We start from the raw sequence: 9,390 nt of genomic DNA on the forward strand, positions 1-9,390 counted from the left end.
CCCCATGTACTTCTTCCTCCTCAACCTCTCTGTCCTTGACCTTGGCTCCATCACGACCACTCTACCCAAATCCATGGACAATTTCCTGTGGAACAACAGAGCCATTTCCTACTTGGGATGTACTGCACAAGTCTTAAGTTATTCCTTTTTCATTTCGGCTGAATATTATCTCCTCACAATCATGGCCTATGACCGCTTTGTGGCCATTTGCAGACCCCTGCACTATGGGAGCCTCCTGGGCAGCAGAGCTTGTGTGCAAATGGCAGCAGCTGCCTGGGCCAGTGGTTTCATCAATGCTCTCCTACACACCGGGAACACATTTTCCCTACCATTGTGCAAAGACAAGGAGGTGGATCAGTTCTTCAGTGAGATCCCCCAGATTCTCAAGCTCTCTTGCTCACACTCCTACCTCAGGGAAGACTRGGTTACTGTGGTTTCTGCCTGTATAACTTTTGGTTGTTTCATTTTCATTGTGGTGTCCTACGTGCAGATCTTCAGAGTTGTGCTGAGGATTCCCTCTGAGCAGGGTCGGCACAAAGCCTTTTCCATGTGCCTCCCACACCTGGCCGTGGTCTCCCTCTTTATCAGCACTGGCATGGTTGCCTACCTGAAGCCCCCCTCCATTTCCTCYYYAGTTCTAAATCTCGTAGTGACTGTTCTGTATTCAGTGGTGCCTCCAACACTGAACCCCCTCATCTACAGCATGAGGAATAAGGAGCTCAAGATTGCCTTGAGGAAACAGATTTCATGGATTTTTTGTGGCAGTGATAACATTTCCATCTCTCTCCACAAATGACTCCTTCTATATCCCTTAACTGGACTGAGCATTGTTCCTTCATGGTATTTTTATTATGSCTTTTATTAGTTGTAAAWTTTGGTATCATTTTTACACTAGTACTTGCACTCATTCCACACTTACCAACACTGCTCTTTCTTCCCTGGTACCTTCAATTGTGTCAAATGCTGTATTAGGATTCTCCTCCCCACTGTGTCTTCTTGCGGCACCTGGCGAAGAAATGGACAAAGCACACGCATCCAATATGAATGCTGCTAATGCCAAAGCTGTATTGTAATCATCGCTCTTTTGTATCATTTTGTGCACTGCACAGGTACTCCCCTAATTTGGCACAGATACATTTGTGGTTTTGACCCTACTGATAACAGTCATGCTGCACGACCATTTGTCCTTGCATTCCTAGGCAGTACGCCTGATTCTGGTTCCTCCTCCGTGAGACACTGCAGCGGGTATTCTTCCCAGTGGTCGCTTCCTCTCTCTGGGAAATCAATGTTCAGCTACTCATGCTAAGCTAGGCATCACTTATGTCAAGCTACCTTTTTCTACATCTAAAAGCCTTGTCTTATCGCTGTGAATCCCACAGAGTAGAGAAAGATGCATTCCAAGAAAGATTGCAGTCTATTTCATCAGAGGATGACTATCTCTGCAAGTTAGAAATGTCTCACTCTGGAAGGCCCTAGTTATGAAGCTCCTACTAGGCAGGACACCCAGAAAGGGGCAGGAAGGAGACTCATGGATTCAGATGAGTTAATCTGGGCATTTCATGCTCATTCAGAAGTCCCTGCTCTGGGATGGCTTTTACATCCCTCCCGTGAACTCCACAAACACACAGAAGGTGGGATGCTGCTCACCCGCACTGAAGTGTGCACAGCACTGCCATGTGCATGGAAGCTCCTTCTCTAAGCTCCCCTTGTAACCTCTGGTGATGGAGGGTGCGAGTCAGTAGATAACACCCAAACACCTGCTTGAAGAGACAGAGCAGATACCACAAAGGTGCCCCTCTTTGCTTGCTCTGATGGAGCAAATGTGAGACCCGAATCCTCATGGATCTGCAGGAGAAGGCCAGGTGGGCAATGTCCTTGACCATCTCAAAAGAACTCAGACACCTTCCACTAGAATCATAGAATGCTCAAGGTTGGAAGGGACCTAAGAGGTCATCTAGTCCAGCCCCCCTGCTCACGCAGGGTCACCTAGAGCACATGGCACAGGGCTGCATCCAAGCGGGTTTTAAAGATCTCCAAAGAAGGAGACTCCACAACCTCTCTGGGCAGCCTGTTCCAGGGCTCTGTCACCCTCACTGTCAAGAAGTGTTTCCTTAAGTTCCTGTGGAACTTTTGGTGCCTCAGTTTGTGGCCGTTTCCTCTAGTCCCATCGCTGTCCACCACTGAAAAGAGGCCGGCCCCCTCCTCCTTACTGGTGGTCATCAAACAGAGTTCTGTGGTCGTAGAAGCCAAAGCCCTGTTGCCAAAACCAGTGGTGCAGACAGTTGTTGACCTCCAATATCCGTCTTCTCCTTCTTAAATCCATTCCCCCATTGGAAGGATGGAAGAGAATATGACCTGGGCTCCCATACCTTCTACAGCCACCCCTAGGGCTCTGTAATCTCACTTAATGTCAGACAGTTTCCCCATGACATCATTAGCACCCATGTGAAACCACAGCAAGGGATAATAATCAGAGTTTTGGACCATCCGAGGAAGCCCCTCCGTAACATCACTTATTCGGGCCCCTGGCAAGCAGGAGATAAGGGGTCAGGTCTGCAGCTCAGTGCCTCCATGCCCGGCAGCAGGGAGTCACCTACGACAATCACCCGCCACTTCTTCCAAGTGCTTCTTTTCTCCTTAGGGGTAGCAGCCTCAGGGCGTGGAGCTGACCGCCTCTCTGCAGATAGCCCCCTAGATGGGCCTTGGTTCATCTCCTCATCTGACTGCTCCCCAAGGTCCAGGGCCTCATACCTGTTGGATGTGGTCAGTGGCAGGGGGGAGGTGGGCCGGGGAAGGGTTGTCCTGCCACCCCAAACAGGGACCCTTTTCCATTGTTGTTCGTCCTTGGATACTGTTAATTCTCTTCCCTCTGCCCTGTGGCAAGAGGGTGCTGGCTTTCCAGATTGAACCAGGGGATTCTCTGGGTGCCTTTCCTGGGAGGACTGCAGAACACAGCTCCACCAGTCTATTTATCTTTTGCATTCCCTGATGGCCCTGAGCCTTTCCACCTCCTCCTTCAGCTCCACCACCAGGCTAAGCAGGTCCTCCACCTGCTCACACCTGAGGCAGGCGGCGTTTTCACCACTCCCTGGGACCAAGGAGAGGCTCAGGCAATCCTCACAGCTCGAGACCTGCACTGCCGCATGCTTCTGTGGCGGTTCAGTCTGCGTCGCCACAGTCTTCCTAGCGCAAGCTCTCTGCCAAGTAGAGACCACGGTTTCCCCTGGTCTCCCGCTGGTGGAAGAGACTGTGGACAGAATTCTTTTGCTCTCCTGGGAGGGGCACCCTGCCTCCCCTGCCCTGCCCTGGCTGTGCGAACTGCGGTGCATCACTCCTGGTCACTCGTGCTCCCTGGGGGAGGGTTTTGACTTCCCTCCTGTCCTGCCGGCTCTGCCCCCGCTGAGTCAGAGCTGCCTCTGGCACGGGGCTCCACACTGCCCACCCAGGGATCGACACCAGGGCTGCCTCGTGCTCCTCGCTGCCTGCGCTTTCTTGCTCGGTGGCTTTTGGCCACAGTGGTTTGCCTCTAGACAATGTGCTCTGGCATCCACACCAGAGCTCTTCCCTTTGAGATCTCATCAAACACCATCGTTGGAACCTCATCATTGACAATATGGACTTAGCCTACAGTCAAAGTCAAAGAGCATCAATATTTTTTATGGAAAKATTTCATGCTTTACTTTTGTTTTTTTTTCACAGTTGAGACAAATATCCCATGTCTACTTTCAACTAGTTTCCTAAGGAAAGCAGTTGGGAGTTGGGCACATTAACTGTGCCCTCTGTTGCTGCCTTCAGAGGAACAGGGAAGCTTCTAAGAGGAGTGGTGGAAGCCCCAGGTGGCTGCTGAGAGAAATGGCAGGCTGGGGAGGCGGGGGGAAGAGTGTCCATGCAGGGCCTGAGCTCTGGGACCTGCTGTTCCTGCAATGTCCAGAGTGCAATGCAACTCACTCTGGGTTGATGTGGATTGGATTCACTTACTTTGAAAGCTGAGCATTAATAATAATTAAAAGAGCCATTAAAGGCAGTAATTCTTGTATGTTATTGATGTCTCCACCTTTCAGCTGCACTCCTGAAAGCTCTGCAATTAGCCATGCAAGCCTTGATGAAAATTACAGGGAGAGACAGGGATGGTCAGAGCTTTTTGCCTTTTAACGAGCCCCATGGTGTATTTGGTGATGAGCCCATGAACTCATTAAATGAGAGGAGACTGAGCAAATTGTTCAAGAATTCAAAGTTAGAAGCAACCTTCAAAGTTGTGTAGAGCCTTAATGGGTCCCATTGCTAGTTGTTATCAACAAAGATTCCGCAGGGGCTGATTAAAGAAGAAAACTGTAATCACTGCTGAGAGGTAGGTAGAGGACACATGCAGGTGGCTCTCGTGCCGCCTTGACCCTTGATGTGTTTTATGAGGCCAAATGTCCCAGCTTGGCCAGGGAGCTTCTAGGAAGGGAGATCCTTTCCCCACGTTTCCCAGCTCCTCCTGGGGACAGTGTGTGGGCTGGGGTGTGCAACGCTCAGTGCAGGACAACGATATGGCCCCTTTCAGGGTGTGAGCAAGGGAACAATGAGGCCCCAGTGTCTCCTGCGAGGTGTCCGTGGCCAGTTCACCAGCCATAGGCAAGAGGAAGCCGACGTCCTTTGTGGTGTGTGCGCTTTGGCTGTGCCCTTGGCTGTCCCCAGCAGAGCCCGTCCTGTGCTGGCTGCTCCCTGCGGCTGTGCCCATGCAGCCTGTAAACGCCCAGCCTCTCCCCTCACTTGGCTCTTGTGTGGCATCTCCTTCCCTTCCCCGATGTCTCTCCATCCTCACAGGCTGTTCCTTGTGACACAAGGCCAAGGGTTGACCCTGGCCTCCTGCTAGGTTGCCACAGCATTAGTCTTCAAGTGATATTTCCTCATCCTWATGTCCAGTCTGAAATTGCCAGTTTTCAGGAGATTTGGGGGGGCTACTCCATTTCTCATGCTGCTTTCTCCTACCAAGGAAATCTCCTGGCAGACCCTTAGTATGGGGAATAATATAAACTTGTCCATCAGGACAGAGTGACACATTAGGAACTGAGGACTATCATGAGGAAAGGCCCTGCATATTACAAGGGATATGATCCCTTCCTGCTCACATGAATAGGGCCAGATGCCAATGTGATTGCATTAGTAGCAGCTTGGCTACACTGTTGAGAGGGGCTGTTTTCCCCCTGCAAGTGGGTCTTTGCGTGAAGGCCGTGGTGGTAATTAATTTGGGGGAGCAGGTGTGAAACGCGAGATGTCCTAGGGTGCCAGCAAGCACTTCTGAAAGGCCTGATTTTGCTCTTGCTTCCCTCTTGAATGAGCTAGAAACATGGTGGTTGTGCTGGACACCCCATGCATGTGGCATGGCCAAGTAGGCCTGTTGTCATTGTGTGAAACCAAGTACCTGCAGTGAATTATGCAAGGTCTTTGYAATGTCTGGATCTGCAGAGGTCTGAGCGAGTGGAGCTGTAGGGAATAATAGACAGTGAGATGTCAGATGGCCCAGAAGATTCTCCACCTGGATGATGCTCTGGATGGACTTGGGTCTCCTTGTTGTCCTGTCAGAGAAAGCAGACACTGGCACAAGTCTTGGAGCATCACAGCCCCTTCTGAAGTGCAAAGGGGTGAGTGCATGTGTACAGCTGACTCCCTCCTCCCACCCACCCTGACTACAGTGGAAGCTTGGATGGGAGCTCCCATGCAGAGAGCTGCTTTGTGCCCCCCAGACATTGGGCAAAGGGAATCCTCTTGTGAGGCTGTGCAGTGTGCTGGCATTAGATGTGCTGCTGTAGTCCTCCCAATGAGGTCCTGATGYCTGAGGAAATGAACTCACACTGTTGAACTCACACCGTTCTTGACCCTGTGCATGTGTTCCATGTGCTTAAGAGATGGGAGCACGGTGTTGCAGAGCAGGACATGTCCACTGTCCTCCGATGAGGACAACTGCAGTATTTTAGTCTCTCTCCATGGCTAAAAGAGGAACYATCAGTGATGGATTTGTGGATGTGAGTGGACATTTGCCAAGGGTATTTGCCAGGGGACACCTTTGAGTAGGTTTCAGYAGCCTTCAACCMTGGAGSCCTGTGATCATCTCCAGAGTGCCCAGGGGACAGAAAATGTCCCATCTTCCTCTGGGTCCCTGCTCCTGAGCTGGGCCTGGCCCCTGGGACTGCAGGAGCCCATGGCAACCTGGCAGGTGCTGTGGAGAGACAGCTCTGCCCAGGAGCAGCTCCTCCTAAAGGAGCACCAAGATTCAGGGCACTGCCCACGCGCACTTGGCTGGGATGAGTTGCTCCTAAGTCAATGGGAGTTGGGAAGGGGAGGACAGCTGAGAGCTCAGTGCAGGGAGAAACCTTCCGAGCTGTTGACACGGTAAGTCTGGCTACAGGTCCACACTGCTGTGGTTCCTGCAGGAATCTGCTGAACCTGGCTCCTCCACAGGAATAGGATGTGTCGGGGTGACTCTCCCAGCCTCTCCTGTTTGAAGTAGGGGAATTGTTGCTTCAGAGCAGGGATTCCCAGCCACACGTTCCTAGGAACAGGGCATCACAACTACCTTCTGTCAAGGATGGTACTGCGGTGTGAAGTGCACCCATGTGTGATGGGCTGTAATTCAGAGCAGTGTCCCTGCGCCCCAGGGTGCTGTGTGCCCAGGGCAGTGACTCTGCCCCTGCGAGGGTCAGCACTTGGTCTGCCCAGGGAAATCCCTACAGTGCTGCAGGGAGAAGCTCTGGGTGGAAGGAGAGAATCAGGGCACGTTCATTCCCCATTGTGAGGGTGAGACACGGGTCAGGGCTGCTCTCAGCTTCCTCTAAACTCTAGGAGATTTTCTGAAGGAGCCTTTGCAAGAGGACAGTCAAGGCACTGTTGATGTTAAAGATCAGGAGCTTTCAGGAGTCTGTTTTCAGTTTCCTGCAGTTTGTGAAGGGCTAGGGGTGTATGGAAAGGGGATTCCAGGTTAGAGCAGGAGCCTGACCCTCTTAGTGCTTTAAACAGAGATCTGTGAGGAGTCTCAGAAAGTCCCTTCCCCCTTCATCCAACTACAGACAGCACTAGCATCACCTTGTCTGGCCTCACCAGGGTTTGTCTGGCCTTCTTTCCATCTGCTGACACAGAGAGGCCCCTGGACAGYGCCCTGCTGCTGAGAGGCTGCTGTGGGGCAGAGCAAGTGCCTGGGGCTGGGATGGGGTGTGCGGCACTGACAAGGAGAAGCCCTAGGACACAGGAAGAGCTTCCAGCAGAAAAAGCTCCCCCAGTGGAGATAAGATCAGAGAGTGGGAGGGAACTAGAGAGGGAATTGCTGTGGGAGTCACAGTCAGTCCCTGCAACAGAAACGTCCTCCTCTAAGCCAAGCCCTGTGTCCCTGTGTCTCCTCTGCCACCCCTCAAGGCCAAAGGATTCAGCTGCAGTTCAGGCAGTAACATCCTTCCCCCAGTGCGCTGCCCAAGCAACAGTGAAGAAATTAAGGTTGTGTGAGGACAGGGTCCACTTGAGACCTCCTGTTGAAGAGGGTAAGCTGGAAGCATGGGTTAGACGAATTCCTCCCAAGGATCTTCCCTTTCAAGCACAACCGTCATGAGTGCTGCCTCTCTTTCTCTGTCACACTAGTAAGTAGAGAATATTCCCACTGTGTCACTGGACCAAATCCACTTCACTGAGGTCATGCTGCCGACAGCCAGGTCTCAACACCAAATACACGAGGCCACCGGACACCTCCATTAACACGCCGCAGTACAGAAGGACCTACTGCCCTGGAGCCCATGCACAGATGCAGAGCACACTCAGCCAGAACAAAGCAGAGGTCAGGAAAGGGAACTGAACAAGGTAAAGGAAAGAGAGGATGTGGGGGGAAACATGAGGAGTGGAATGGGTTTTGCTGAGTGAAGCCTGTTCTGACTTGATGCTTTTTCCTCATTGGACAGTGCCCTGAACCAAGAGCAAATGTCCAACAGCAGCTCTCTCAACCAGTTCCTCCTACTGGCATTCACAGGCGGGAGCTGCAGCTCTTGCACTTCTCGCTCTCCCTGGTCATCTACCTGGCTGCCATCCTGGGCAATGGCCTCATCATCACAGCCATAGCCTGTGACCACCACCTCCACACCCCCATGTACTTCTTCCTCCTCAACCTCTCCCTCCTCGACCTTGGCTCCATCTCCACCACTGTCCCCAAATCCATGGCCAACTCCCTCTGGGACACCAGCTCCATTTCCTACTTGGGATGTGCTGCCCAGCTCTTCCTGTTGTTGTTCTTCTTAGCAGCAGAGCTTTGTCTCCTCACAGTGATGGCCTATGACCGCTTTGTGGCCATCTGCAGACCCCTGCACTATGGGAGCCTCCTGGGCAGCAGAGCTTGTGTCCAAATGGCAGCAGCTGCCTGGGCCAGTGSCTTYCTCWMTGCTCTCCTGCACACTGGGAACACATTTTCCATTCCACTGTGTGAAGGCAATGAGGTGGATCAGTTCTTCTGTGAGATCCCCCASATCCTCAAGCTCTCCTGCTCACACTCCTACCTCAGGGAACTAGTGCTTGTTGGTCTTAGTGTCTGTTTAGCCTTTGGTTGTTTCATTTTCATTGTGGTGTCCTAYGTGCAGATCTTCAGAGCTGTGCTGAGGATGCCCTCTGAGCAGGGCCGCCACAAAGCCTTTTCCCTGTGCCTCCCACACCTGGCCGTGGTCTCCCTCTTTATCATCACTGGCATGTTTGCCTACCTGAAGCCCCCATCCATTTCCTCCCCAATACTGGATCTGGTGGTGGCTGTTCTGTATTCGGTGGTGCCTCCAGCATTGAACCCCTTCATCTACAGCATGAGGAATAAGGAGCTGAAGATCACCCTAAGGAAACAGATTTCATGGACACTTTTCAGCAGTCGTGGTAACATTTCCATGTCTCTCCACAAATGACACCTGTATCCCTTAATTGGACTGAGCCTTGTTCCTTCATGTTATTTTAATTATGGGTTTTATTAGTAGTATAAATTGTTATCATGTTGCTTCATGTGTACTTGTATTCATTCCACTTTTACCAAGACTGTTGCTTCTTACCTGGTATGTTGAATTGTATTGAATGTTGTATTAGGATCAGAGCCCTCATGGGCCTCTGTAATAAAGTAGATTCTTTAAGACACAGTAGATGTTTTCTTCTAAAGCTGGTGTCAAGAACATGCCTAGGAAATTGCACCTCAGAAGGCCAAAACCTCATAATGGGACAATGCTCCCTTTAGAGACCAAGAGTTGCATGTGGGATTTCTCCAGAGCTGTTAGCCTCGTCTAACCCTGAGGTCTTCCATCAATAGGTCTATCAGTGCCAGAGCTGTCTTCTCACTAACAAAAGGGGATTTTCTCAGTTCAGCATTTGTGACTTGGGCTCTGGGATTCCCCTGCTGGACTG

General features: G+C 51.5%; 1 pseudogene; it reads left to right on the plus strand.

Annotated features, from left to right (window-relative positions):
• Positions 1-7,944: 7,944 nt before the first annotated feature.
• Positions 7,945-8,936, plus strand: LOC112957891 (annotated as a pseudogene).
• The last annotated feature ends 454 nt before the right edge of the window (positions 8,937-9,390 follow it).

The sequence above is a fragment of the Nothoprocta perdicaria genome, unplaced genomic scaffold (genome assembly GCF_003342845.1).
Source record: "Nothoprocta perdicaria isolate Ctin4 unplaced genomic scaffold, notPer1 scaffold_781, whole genome shotgun sequence".
In the NCBI taxonomy this organism is placed as follows: Eukaryota; Metazoa; Chordata; class Aves; order Tinamiformes; family Tinamidae; genus Nothoprocta; species Nothoprocta perdicaria.